This window comes from Pimephales promelas, chromosome 25 (genome assembly GCF_988280905.1).
Source record: "Pimephales promelas chromosome 25, fPimPro1.hap1.1, whole genome shotgun sequence".
In the NCBI taxonomy this organism is placed as follows: Eukaryota; Metazoa; Chordata; class Actinopteri; order Cypriniformes; family Leuciscidae; genus Pimephales; species Pimephales promelas.
In genome coordinates this window covers 12463558-12477052 of record NC_142793.1, presented here as the reverse complement: position 1 = coordinate 12477052, position 13495 = coordinate 12463558, and the positions used below count along the sequence as shown (strand labels likewise).

The following is a 13495-nucleotide window of genomic DNA, read 5'->3' as shown; positions in this document are numbered from 1 at the left end:
TTAAGTTGAAATTGGCTAATAAGCACAGGTTGAGACGGTGTTGAGAACACTTTTCAAAGTCTTGAACAGACAGAACGTATTTTTTGTGTGTGTGAATCAGATATGCTAAGATATAGGAGACATAAATATGAACTACATAAATATGAACATAAATATTTCTCATCCTATCCCCCAAACCGAATGATATGAGCTGCTATTTATTGTACATTCATTTTAGAGAATTATCAGCAGTTTTCTCACATTTAATGTCATCGCTGTATTTTGAGAACAAACTCTAAAATATTTTTTGGCTGGATATATGAAATGAATACAAGGAAACTTGTGAGAATTTAATATTTAAACCTTAAACAAAGTATTATTTATTTGTTTTTGACTTAGAATTTTTGTTTGGTCACCCGTCAGGCCTTTTTTATTATATGTAGTGTTTACTGAGGAATGAAAAAAAAAGGCTATTTGTGCCAAATAAAAGTGTCCTCAGAGTTATACAAACTGCCCCTGGTCACTCGACACTCGCATGCGTGTCACATCTGTCTGTCATGCCCTGGAACTCATTTCTCATCTGTGTGTGTGTGTGTGTGTGTGTCATACACAGGTGCACAGTGGTAGGGCGAAGAGAAGCTCTAGCAAGAAACACGATTTGATTTGTCATCCATGCCCAGAGGGATCTCTCACACACACATACACGCACACTGTTTATGCCATCCATTACCCCACAAACAAAATTACATATACACACTTTTTTCCAAGAGACATAAACACTCCTGACAGAAGTGTCGGTATGACAGATCTTTGAGCTGAAATGCTGTTCGGTATCCTAAAGAGACCCAGAGGAAAATCTATTATTGTTTAGAGGTTTCTTTTTCTTAGCAGGAGTTTATCTTAAAATGAACTAAAATGGACACAAATGAGACTATAATCAGTGTTGGGGAACGTTAGTTTTAAAAGTAATGCATTATTACAATATTAGCCTGGTCCCACCAGACTCTCATACATTTCATTTGTACAGAGAGTCTGGCCTCGCTCCATTGACAAGCATTAACTGGAGTCACGTTGGCGATGAAACCAATCGCCAACGTTTGCTCGTGACGTATGACTACTCAAACTAGCGCAGGACATCAACGTCATCGTTTACAGCCATTCCCTCTGTTCGCTGATTGGACTAGTAAAAAATTGTCTGGAGAAAACCAAAGTATACACCGCAATCCCACACGTAGTACTGAAGCAAAATTGAAATTGAGCGGAAGTGTGTAGGAGAGCGGAGACAGGGTATCACAAAATTGCGTTACTCCCTAAAAAGTAATGTATTGCATTGTTTAGTTACATTTTTCCGTTACTTTTGCATTACTCTTATAGATTTAATAACAAAAAGCAAAAGTTCTATTTTTGTCAAATGTAAAGGTCTTTTCACACCAAAAGTGAAATAAATAAGCCTCAGGCGGAAGGAAATGCAAAATCCCGCCTGTTCAGTAGACCTCAAACAAACCATTGTGGATCGCAGGAGAAGAAAGTTCAACACTCTTTTTTCAGCAAGAAAAACAAAACACAAATGTGATGTTTATCTAAAGTCATTTTTGCTTATTAGTATTAATGAATTGGATCATCGAAGGTCAGCAGACATTGGTTAAAGTGAGATTAAATACATAAAGTGTATTTGTGTTATTTAAAGGGGTCATGAACTGGCTTTTTAAATTGTATTATATTGTTGTCTGAGGTGAACTTATGACGTTCGCTTGGTTTTTGCATTCAAAACATCAAAATGAATAAGTAATAGGCTATTTTCTACCCTAGTTTTGAGCCTAGCTGAAAAACGCTCGGTTTTTATGGGCGTCTCGCACTGAAGACTTGGAAGTAAACGCCCACTGTTGTGAGTGGATAACAGTTTTGCATAATAATGAGTTTCAACTCACCTGTCGGTGTTTTGAAAACGTCGTGTTGTAAAATGGCAACCGGAATGATTCGCCCATACATGTTCGACCCAGAGTCCGTGTGTTGCACAATTCCTGTCAGAGCCAATATAGACGGCACAGCACCGTTCTTTACTCTTAATCGGTCTGCAAATCCAGTCTTGTTTACAAAACAATCCTCAGTGAAATGAAGCGAACAGACGGACAATGTTTTACCTCATCAGCTAGATCGTCATTAAAAATAAAGTTTATCCATGCAGTCCTATTGGTATCCAGAGCCACTGTCTTCTTCCACAACCAGGCACTGTACAATATTCTGTATTGCTCGGTAGCTCGATCCGGTTTGTCCTCACGAGGTAGGAATCTATGTTATTTAGCTATATGTGTAATGTGCGAATCGGTGGGCGGGGCTAAACCGGCCGTGTTGAAGTAGGCGTTGAAATTCTCCTGCGGTGGTGGGGTTTTATCCTCTAGTCTAGTAGTTTGCTGACCCTGGTGTCAATAAAAGCTTTTATTGGACTAACAAGGACGTTTTCAGTTCTAAAACTTATTCTTACAATATATTGATAAGAATAAGTATATTCTTCATATGTAATAATATTTTTGCATAGGTTTGCGTTTCACTGTTCTTATCCATTTTGAGCAAAACTGAATCTGTTTTTGTGCAAATGAGATGAGTAAATGCATGCAAACATTTAGAACTACACTAGCCATTTATTTAGTACACAAAATGCCGATTACTCTCAGCATGGGACAGGTGACTCAATATATGGGAAAAGTAATACATTACATTACCAGTTACTTTGATTGAATTGATATACAGGAAGAGTATAGAGTAAGGACTCACTGCAAATCCCACACTCAATGAGAATTTGCAGCGCTGTGCCACTAAACTCATATGCAACGGGAAATCGAAGCGCGTCACCGTTCTCCCACTCAACAAATCGGAGCGCCGGGGGCTTTAGACAGGTCTGCGCCAAGGGCTCGACCACCTCATAATCTGACCATAGAGCTATAAAATGAATCTGCTCAGATCATTTAATGAGTTCATGTTTGAATGTTTGAGTTTATAATGACATTCATACCTCAAATGTGAATTTTGGGTTCATATTGAGAGACTTTTGATTGCAGGCTGTATCTTGGCACATTTGAGACATTGAGGTTTTTCCACGCTCTAAATGAGACACGAGAGATTAGGGTCTTTTTCTCTGGAAACTTAATTAGATGTCTTCATTTACTCAAATTATTAATCTCATTGAAACTCATACAAGAAACAATTTAAAATATTATTTGTGTTATTTTACTTTTCTTTGCTATAAGCCCTTCTCATGTTTCCATATTTCCTCATAACACAGTATTTTTTCCATGGATGAACTAACCACAATCTTTAAGACCACCTGGTCTTAATTTTATATTTATGCCCATGGTTCCTTTTGAGTGTCCATCCATGTGATGAAACGACCCTTGTGTGTGCTACAGTACATGCAGATCCGTGTCTCCTAGCGCTTGCGGATTGGCCGTACAGAAATAATTCTATTCTGGGAGAATGGAAGCTTTGATCTTAATAAAAGGAATGTTTGATGTCTGTGTGATGGTTCATCAGAGCAGGCTAGTTGCCATGGCTAACCTGACGTCAGAGAGGCCAGAGAATATGTTCTTGCTGTTCTCGCTTGCTGTTATTTTGAGCTCATTGTTCTCCTCACTGCATGGGTAATTGTGTGGTTGTAGCCTCTGATCGCAGCTGGACTGGACCACAAGGCTCGAGTGGAGAGACTGGTTGGACTGAGTTGGAATGTGTGAGGAGATACTGGGGTTGTGGGAGTGACGAGATACAGCTTTGGTGGAGATAGATCGATTCAACAGCGGGCCAAAGACGTAGCCTTGTGGGACCTCGTAGGATACTGACTGAGTCACTAATCCTGACAGCTTGGCATAACCATGGTTCAAAGCAACCAATGAGGACTTGATAAAAGCAACACTGTTGATGTATCTGAAGTTTTCCTGTTAGGGCTGACAAGTGAGAAACTATCAGTATAAGATTTTCAAAAGGTGGCTTTCTTTGAGAAGATTCCGATCCGTTGCATTTATCCCTAATCATTTGGAGTGTGAATTCATTTCCACAATATTCACATGATTTTTCAATAGACTTGCGCAATGAACGTGTTCAGTTTGAGAGTTGGAAGAGTTGTTTGAGGCAAAATGAGTGTCTGTAAAATGAGTTCTGTGTTGAATTTTACTTAAAGAAACGTTCACATTTTGTTCTACAAAGGAAATGACATGCCTCGAATGTGAATCTTGAAACCATAATGTGCTTAGAAATGTGTTTAAAACAGCTTTCTCAATAAGGATAGAGACCAAAGGGTGGACGTTTTTTCGTGCTTGACAAATTTGACAATAGTTGTAGGCCTAAAATTTAATTGTCAATAGAATGGAGATACATAAAGCGCCACTTACACACGCCTCTTTGTGACCAACATGAACACAAGCAAAATGTGTGGAAGTTTTTCAGTGTGGATTCCTATTGTTATTACTTGATTTCATCTGCAAAATTTGACAGCAACTTTATCCACAGGCTTTATTTTTCTCAGAACACAAACATTTGAAGTTCCTGAGACTACCCATGGTGACTTTGCCTGCCAGGTTGACCTAAAAATTGACGTGATGAATGAAAATCTCCATTACAGGGACACTTTGCCTGGAGCAACCTAGAGTTAAGTGCTTTGCTCGAGGGTACGATAGAGGTGCTTCATGGTTCACCTCTTGGGGTGATCAAACAGCGACTTTGAGGTAACCAGCCCCGAGCGCTGAACCTCTACACCAAAGTCCTTTAAGGGTTTCGCAAGGTTTTGTTTTCTTGATTGTTTTTATTTTAGGAAACTGCTCTTTTAGTCTGGGAAGCAGAAGGTAAATATTCCACAAGGAACTATCTATGAGCTATGCCCATTGTACCATTAAAGTCCCCATGAAACCAAAACTGAAAACTATAAACTAGTGTGCTCCAAAACAATGACATTTAAACATTTAGAAGGTATAATTAAGTATTCAAAACTTACAGTCTCTCATTATCAAAATGGATCAATGATTTCGATGACATCACTCTTCACTTCAGCTTCTCAGCAGATTTTCTGTCCAATAGAATGCCTTCTAGAATCTGAAGCTCCGCCCCCTACATTATAAACAGATGCTGAAGCTGCGGCTGAAATCGGTCACCTGTTCACACATTTACTATTTTCTACATGGTGAATGGCACATATATACAGTATAGGGAATGATTCGGACAGTGTAAATATGCAATTGAAGTCTGGTTTTACGTTAGTGTCCACCATTTCATGATCATTGATCATTTGTGCGAGTCGCCACAGACCACAAAACATATTGGACCCAATTGAATTCTGCACAGAATTTTAAAGCGATACGTAGGAGGAAACTGCGGCTTTACCAAGCTCAACAGCTCCGAGCCGTGATATAGGTGAAACTCTGTTGGCTATTAAAAAAAAGTTGAGGAGCTGTTCGATTTTTCCCCGTCAACACATTGAACAATGCTGCACGTTTCAAGACACTTCAGTGCGCTTTTAAGCAAGGAACCTGACAATTTAATGTGTTTTAAAACCAATTTCAAGCACTCCTGCTTCCCCAAAATTTCAGCATCATCCTGGGAGAAGTTCCTCGCTCAGGTAAGAAAATCTAGTCTTGACCGTCACGTTTCATGAGTCATTCTGCCTTGTCAGTAATTGTCTTGATGGAACAAGTGCACAGACACTATGCTGGCTCTTATAGCACTGACCAAAGGGACTTCTTATAAAGCTGTCAGAACTCTTTCTTTGTGCCTCCACACAATGAAAATTCAGGCATCAATTAATCCTAAAATAATCCGAAAGGCCAGACTCAAGCAGTGCGACTGACATTTAACAGACAACACCTTTTTTCTTAAAGACCAACAAGAACACTTAAAGGAATAGTTCTTCCAAAAAATCACTCTCATATTGTTCAAAACCATATGACTTTCTTTCTTCAGTGAAACTTAGGCGTTTATTACACTCTTCAAAATATATTTATTGGCATAAATCGTTCCATTAAAGCTACACTGTGTAACTCTTTTAGTTTATTCTTAGCTAAAAACACTTAGTTCTTTCAAAAATATATGTGCTCATTAATGTATATTTACTTCGTTCGAGTAATAAAGTATTCTCGTGAGTGTATGATATGCCATTGAAAATACATACGGGTAAGGGGTTCTAATGTCCGTCGCCATGTTGCCCCTCCATCTTGAAAGTACATTAGCCAAAGAGGGACATACCCGTTAATTCAAGCTTCGCCTTTCGCGTTTACGTTTGAGTTAACACTCATGGGCGAGGTCGAACTGGAAGCCATGTTAATCTTGGACTACATTGGCCACCGTAGGAGTTCAAACGAAATCGGAATTGAGAGGAACAGAAACTAATATTCACTAGATGGTCATATACCTTTTCACCCCTAGATGGGGGTAAAAATCACACAGTGTAGCTTTAAAAACCTTTAACATCCATGAAAACTTTCCATCACACTGAAGGTTCTTTAAAGGGGAAAATATAAAAATATAAATAATATATATAAAATATAAAAAATGGCTCTTTTAAGAACTGTTTACTAAAAAGTTTGTTTATCAAACCAAAAGATGTTGATCTAGTGTAGATGCTGATTTATATTCCCCCCAAAAGGCAAATAAAACTGTCATAAAGATAGTCCACGCAATTTTTGCACTATATTTGAAATCTTCTGTAGTCGTGCAATAGATTTGTGTGAGGAACAGACACAAATTTAAGCGGTTATTTACCAAATATCATTAGATTTTGTGATGAATTAAAAAAATGATGCTACCCCAGGTTTGACATTACTAGCTTAACATCTCCTTTTGTGTTTTACAGATGAAAGACAGTCATGTGGGATTTGGAACGACACAAGGGTGAGTATAAACGATGACAAACGTTTCATTTTTGATCTGTTCCTTTAAAGAGAACAGATCAAGCTTTGATTCAAGCAATAGTGAGTTCACAGTCAATATCAAACAACACATGATATGACGGAGAACATCTGAGGAGGAATCGAATTCGGAGCTGATTTTTATCTCACAAATGTTAGAATGATTCTGCTTAACTTTGAGGAAATCATCTATTATTCATTCTTTTGGCTCCGGATCACTCTTTTATTGTGCCGTGTGCGTCTTCTCCACTGATCTATACAATGACATTAGATATAGATAGATATGTCATTCTATATTGATCAGTTCCCCCCTTTTTAGTTTCTCATTCTTATCATTCGTTGTTAAGTTGCTTGTTCACATTGTGCGTCATATCAAATGTTGGATGCAGGTGAAAAAATCTAAAGCAAATTGAACTCAGTGAGAAATTAGACGGTCATGTGGAAGCAAAACCAGTACAGAACCACAGCTTTGGATAAAACAGATAACCAGACAGACAGCATGTCTCTCTCTATATCTCTCTCTCTCTCTCTCTCTCTCTTTGTCTGTCTCACATCTCTCATAACCACATGAAACGTTCATTATTTTAGCAGTCCTTTTCTATCTGCACCCCTTTTGTAAGAACAGGAAAGTGAGAGAGTGTGTGATCGTACTGCATCTCTCCATCCTGGCATAAATCCCGTTTAATTATTATGCTAAAATTACCAGGGATCCTGAAGGGAAGAGAGAGAGAAACAGAAAGTGGTTCAAAGCGCAGTGGAAATCTGAACCAGCTGTGCAAGCTTCATTCTTCGCGTCATAAAAAGTATTTTTCATATTTTCATTCTTAATAACTGGGCTCTGTGCCTTTTAGTCATTTGCAAGTGCACACACACACACACATTGATGTTATCAGCAAACAAACATTCAAGTAGGTTTAGGAAGAGAAAACCTTAAACAGAGCACTCAAACAATTAGAGGTTAGGGGTTAGAGAGAGTTTAGAACAGGCTGATCTTGAATAGTCGTCAAAACCCATTCATTTAGCAGCAATACTCGGAATTGGACAGGAATGAATTTGGGGAAAACAAGTCACGAATGGGTGAGCTGTAAAAAAAAAACACGCTCGGGTCACATTTAAAGGAGAACTCAGGCGCAAAATTAACCTTTGGTCTAATAAAACATTGGTACCTAGTCGAATATCTCTAAAAACTGTTTAGCGAATAACGCTAGTAATGGGGGCATTTACTAAGTAAAAAGAAAACGCTAGTTTATACCACTAACAAGGCTCAAAATAGCCCCACACTAACACAGTAACATAATGAGGGTCCATACATGCAAAACGAAGCATTGAGAACTTTGTAAGTTTACAGACCGTTCAATAAGAAGATAAGTTATAAAGACAGTCCAGTTCATGTATACAGAAAGGAGCCATCTTGGGAAAACAGTCTCGATAAGTTGAACCACGAACCAGTTCTCCTTTAAAGGAGTAGTTCACTTTTAAAAAAAAACTTTTGCTGATAATTTACTCACCCCCATGTCATCCAAGATGTCCATGTCTTTCTTTCTTCAGTCGAAAAAAGAAATTAAGGTTTTTGATGAAAACATTCCAGCATTTTTCTCCATATAATGGACTTTACTGGTAACTAAACGGTTCAACTGCAAACTGTTCAAAGGGCTTTAAACGATTCCAGACGATAATAAGGGTCTTATCAAGTGAAACGATCGCTCATTACATAAAAAATTTAAAAAAGTTTAAGTTTTATAAGCCCAAATGGTCACCTTGCTCTGTTCTGTGATGCGTTTTCGCGACTCTCGTGTTTGAACTCGTTCATCAAAACGAACAAATCTTTTTTCGTGTCATTTGGTTCAGTCAACGAACAAAATGAACGAATTGACTCGGGAAAAGTTTGTAATTTGATTTGTATCACTTTAAAATATATTTTATTGAAATGATAAGCATTTATATTATTATACTGTCTCTCTTTCTCTCACTCTCTCTATGTATGTGTGTGTGTAATTACTGTAATTACGTGCATTTTACATATAAAATGTAAAAAGAAAAAGATTATGATTAAAAAATGTCCAGTACTAGTACTCTGTGATTTGTATCACTAGAATATATTTTATTTGAACATTTAAATTATATTATTATAATTACATGCATGTATTGTTACTGTGTATATATATATATATATATATATATAGTCATGCACAGTAACAAGACTTTTTATAATAATAATATAAAATAATATTATATTATATGTATGTGTGTGAGTGTATAAATATATAATATCTGTCACTCAATTACAGTGACAAGAATATGAAAAAGTGCTTTAATGTCACTTTATTTAAAGACTTTATCTTTTATGTCCAACATAATTTATATTTCGGGGTGAAATGTGACCTGAACATGTTCTTGAGGTGTTTGGTGAGGTTGCTCAGATGGCATTTCAAGGGAAATCCTACTTGTCCGTTTCTGCTGAGTTAAAACATATAATGGTTTGCAGGAAATATGTTTGGACTTTCCAGCCTGACACTTGGTGATAAAGCGCATCCCCTCCTCCACGATAAGTCCTGTCTGTTTCCATAGCAACCTCGCTGCTATCAGCTGGCAGAGACCCAGAGTAAAGCGGATCCGTAAGTTTGGGGGAATACTTCTGCACTTACGAACTACCTGCAATCAGATCTGTCCAACAAAGAGCTGAAACCATGTGAAGCTTTGAAGAGAAAGAGCAGGGGAAATGCTCGTAGTGGCGGCTTGTTCTTGATCAAGAGACTAATATCATCATCCCGGCAGGCCACACTGACCGTTGCTTCCAACAAGCTTGTCCATCTGGACCGGTCAGTGCCCAAATCAGACATAAGGAGAGAAAGTGAGAGTTTTAACTGATATAGTGACTGTTAAACCGCTAGCATCCGCCAAACACCCACTCTGAGGCGTTGTGGATCTGGCATTAGTCATTTTACAGTCACAATGACGTCCTTTTGAAGTGCGTTTACCGGCACGATGAATATTCCTGCTGTCTCACTTGTGTGTGTTCTTCAGCGTGTGATGATGATCCCAGGGGTGGGACTGTGAGGGATATTTAGATGTACTGCAGGTCAGATTTCCATGACAAACATCTGCCCTACATGTTCTCTGATCATGCAGCCTGATGATTTGATAATTGGATGATAATAGGACTGTTATGATTCATTACTTCATAACAATTGTTTATGAAGGCAAGCATCCTTTAGTTACATTTTCAGAAAGAAAAAAAATCATTCTCATCAACAAATGAAATTGAAAATCACCTCATTCAAAACAAAAAACACACCACTACAAAATTAACACATACAGCATTTGCCTAGCTTTAATAGATATATCATCTGAAGCAATTACTTGTTTTAAAATAAAGAAGCAAACCATTTTAAACAAGTCAAAGATCGTACATTCATGGGTAGATTATACAGGAGCATTTCCTTCCCAAAACTTTCTAAAGGAATAAGAAAACAATTAATGCGAGGAATGTCTTAATTGCAATATACTGATGCAAATTATTTGGGTAATTAAAATGTACAGATTTGAAAATAGATTGCAGCCAGTGAGGATGCCTTCTAATGTTGAGACCATTGGAGTAAATCATATTCATATATATTACAATGGTGTATATCAATAACAAATCTGCACAATTCATTGTAAGCCGTAGTAAGAGCAAAAGATGATGCACTTTGATAAACTACATAATCAAAAATGGTAATATAAGTTGCTAAGCAAGTTTTTTTTCTAACATTAAATGTAAAACGTTTTTTCAGATTGATACAATACACTCCTTTCCAAACTCAATATTACGAATTATATAGTCAATGATGAGGTTTAAAAGTAAGTTTGACAGCCTTAACCCTTTAGGCGGCAGAGGTTTTTTCCTAAAACGTTCAATTTTGATATCTTAATTTCGAAAAGGCTATATCTTAAAACGGATAAAAGATAGAGACTTTCTGTAAATTAGAGAAATATTAAGGATGACACGAAGCGTATTACATTTTGCACTCTAATGCCCGGTTCAGATTACACGATTTTAGCCCGATTTTGGCACGATCCGTTTGACGTAGGGTGTCGTGGGGATTCGTAAACGACAACGGGCGTCGGGATGCAAGATTCGATCATATCATCTCGTATAGTGTGTCGTGGGCGACAACCTACGTCGCGTCTGCGATGCTTCGTGACATCACGACAAAAAGACTAGCATGTTTAATTTTTTTAACCGTCGTCCACGACGGTTCCGTCACATGTATGAGGTTGACCAATAGGAGCACAAGCTTTTCCGTATACAACTTTCAAAAAAGACAAAACGAAAAAGAGACGATGGTGCTAACATTAAAACTAGAAATAAAAATATATAAGAAAACAATATTTTACCTCAAGTTCTCTTTGGAGGATTGACAGCCTGTCCTCTTCGAGCAGTGTTCTCAAGTCTCACGCAATGGCCGTGAGACACGCAATTCAACCAGTTCACACACACGTATTTCTCACGCTGAAAAGGCAATGCCGAGCAATCCAGGAACTCACTCGCTTCGAGTTTCGCCTTCTCGATGTTATCACGCGCGCCGTTAAACACGACATGCGATGACTGGTCAGGAAGTAACGTGTAGTCTGACATGTGTCTTGTCCACAACACGACAAGATTTTAGGAGCCAAAATTGTGCAATCTGACACAGTGACTATCGTAACAGACAAAAAAATTGTGTAATCTGAACCAGGCATAACTCAAACATTTTGCATAGAAGCATGACGTTTTTTTGAGTCGGGGACATGTCTGCCATCTAGTGGACTGGAGGTTGAACGAAATTTGACACCAAATTTGACAAAACAGGGCATTTTATTCTGTGCCGCATCTTGTCGAGTAAACGTAACCGTGGCGCCTAGAGGGTTAAGCCCAAGTATTTCATTTGATCTCGCAAGTATGTGCCATCGTTACAAATTATGGTTGGATGATTCTGTTTTAGTTTAAACAGACACTTTGTACCCAAGACCATAGTATGAGATTTACCTTTATTAATAAACTATTAGAATTTCTCTGCTTGGCAACACCCTAGAAACCATCCAGAACACCATAGCAACTGTACAACAACACCTACACCCATCCTCTCGTAACTCATGATATTTCCCTATCCTGATCTTCACCTGCTATATCTGAGGGGTTTCCATGGAAACAGGCATGTAGCGGGAACTGATGGCATTGTTGGAAGAAAGCTCACATGGAGAGCTGAGGACTTCCTCTCTCTCTCCGTCTCTCTCGGATGCACAATATCAAAAGAGTCCTGAATGATGTACTGACGGCTTCCCCGCTCGCATGTTGTCCTAAACTCAGCTTATTTCCACACCAGATGTTTGATGCTGTGATAGCGACATCAGTATTGCTGCTATTGCACACGATGTGTTTGTTTTACTGCTAACTAATCACATAAATATTCTTAAGTACATCTTTAGTTAGTGCCTCGTCTAAAGCGTTTCTGGCTGTATATGTTTAGTTTAACAACATTAATCCTGTTTCGATGGAGACATTAGAAAGACGACTGGAAATGCAGGAACGTCTCTTGACAGTTCTCCGTCCTCATTTCTGGTTATTTTCATTTATATCCTTTGCATTCAATTCTAAAGTAATCTTCTGTTAATAACATTGTGTTTTGCAGGCAAACACGACTCATCATGGGATTTCATGGGAGATTGGAGATGTGCTAAACTTTCTTTGGTTACATCTCTGTCTGTTTACGACAGAAAGACGAAACGCAGCGAGTGTGTGAAACAACAGTGACAGATGGGGACTGCTTTTAAAACCACAAAAACATCAGGCGTTTGTGTTCATCTGGCACAAATGTGTGTGTTCCCTGTAAGATCGCATGTCTCTGGATTATTTATTTATTAGTAAAGAGACCAATTAAGACAAAGTAATGGATACAACTATATATATATATATATATATATATATATATATATATATACTGTATATATATGCATGTATGTACTATATGTATATATATGCATAATAAATCATTAAAATTAATTGTATATAACAAAAAATGACACACACACAGTGTACACATACTACACAACATATTGTGCAGCTTTTTATGCAGAAAAATAGCCATTTAATGTGCTGTTGAAATTGTTGTCATAACTATTTTATTTCAAAGATTTATATTTTTAACATCTGCTAAGCAAAGGCTTAATTAAAACACAATCAATACATCACATAGACCATTTATTTATCAACATTTTTAAAGATGCACTGTAAAAAAATATTGATGGTTTAACTTAAAAAAGTAAGTAACCTGGTTGCCTTAAAATTTTAAGTTCATTGAACTGGAAAAAGTGAGTTAACACAATGAAGGAGATTCATTTTACCATCAGAAACTCAAAATTATATGTTATCTGAACTAAATAAATTATTTAAGTTGATTTGACAAAAGAAAAAATGTTGTGATAACTACACTGTAAAAAATATCGTTGGTTTAACTTAAAAAAGTAAGTAACCTGGTTGCCTTAAAATTTTAAGTTGATTGAACTGGAAAATGTGAGTTAATACAATGAAGTAGATTAATTTAACCATCAGAAACTCAAAATAATAAGTTATCTCAACTAAATAAATTATTCTAAAGTTGATTTGACAAAAG

General features: G+C 37.3%; 1 long non-coding RNA gene across 2 annotated transcripts in view; it reads left to right on the top strand.

The window, feature by feature from the left end:
• LOC120475376 (uncharacterized) overlaps positions 1–12801 on the top strand; it is a 69062-nt gene extending 56261 nt beyond the window's left edge. Inside the window, exons 6-7 of one of the 2 annotated variants that reach the window (XR_016150786.1) lie at positions 593–6846; positions 12515–12801. This is a non-coding gene — a long non-coding RNA (uncharacterized LOC120475376). The remainder of the gene's footprint in view (positions 1–592; positions 6847–12514) is intronic. The other variant, XR_016150785.1, reaches the window with a different exon arrangement.
• The last annotated feature ends 694 nt before the right edge of the window (positions 12802–13495 follow it).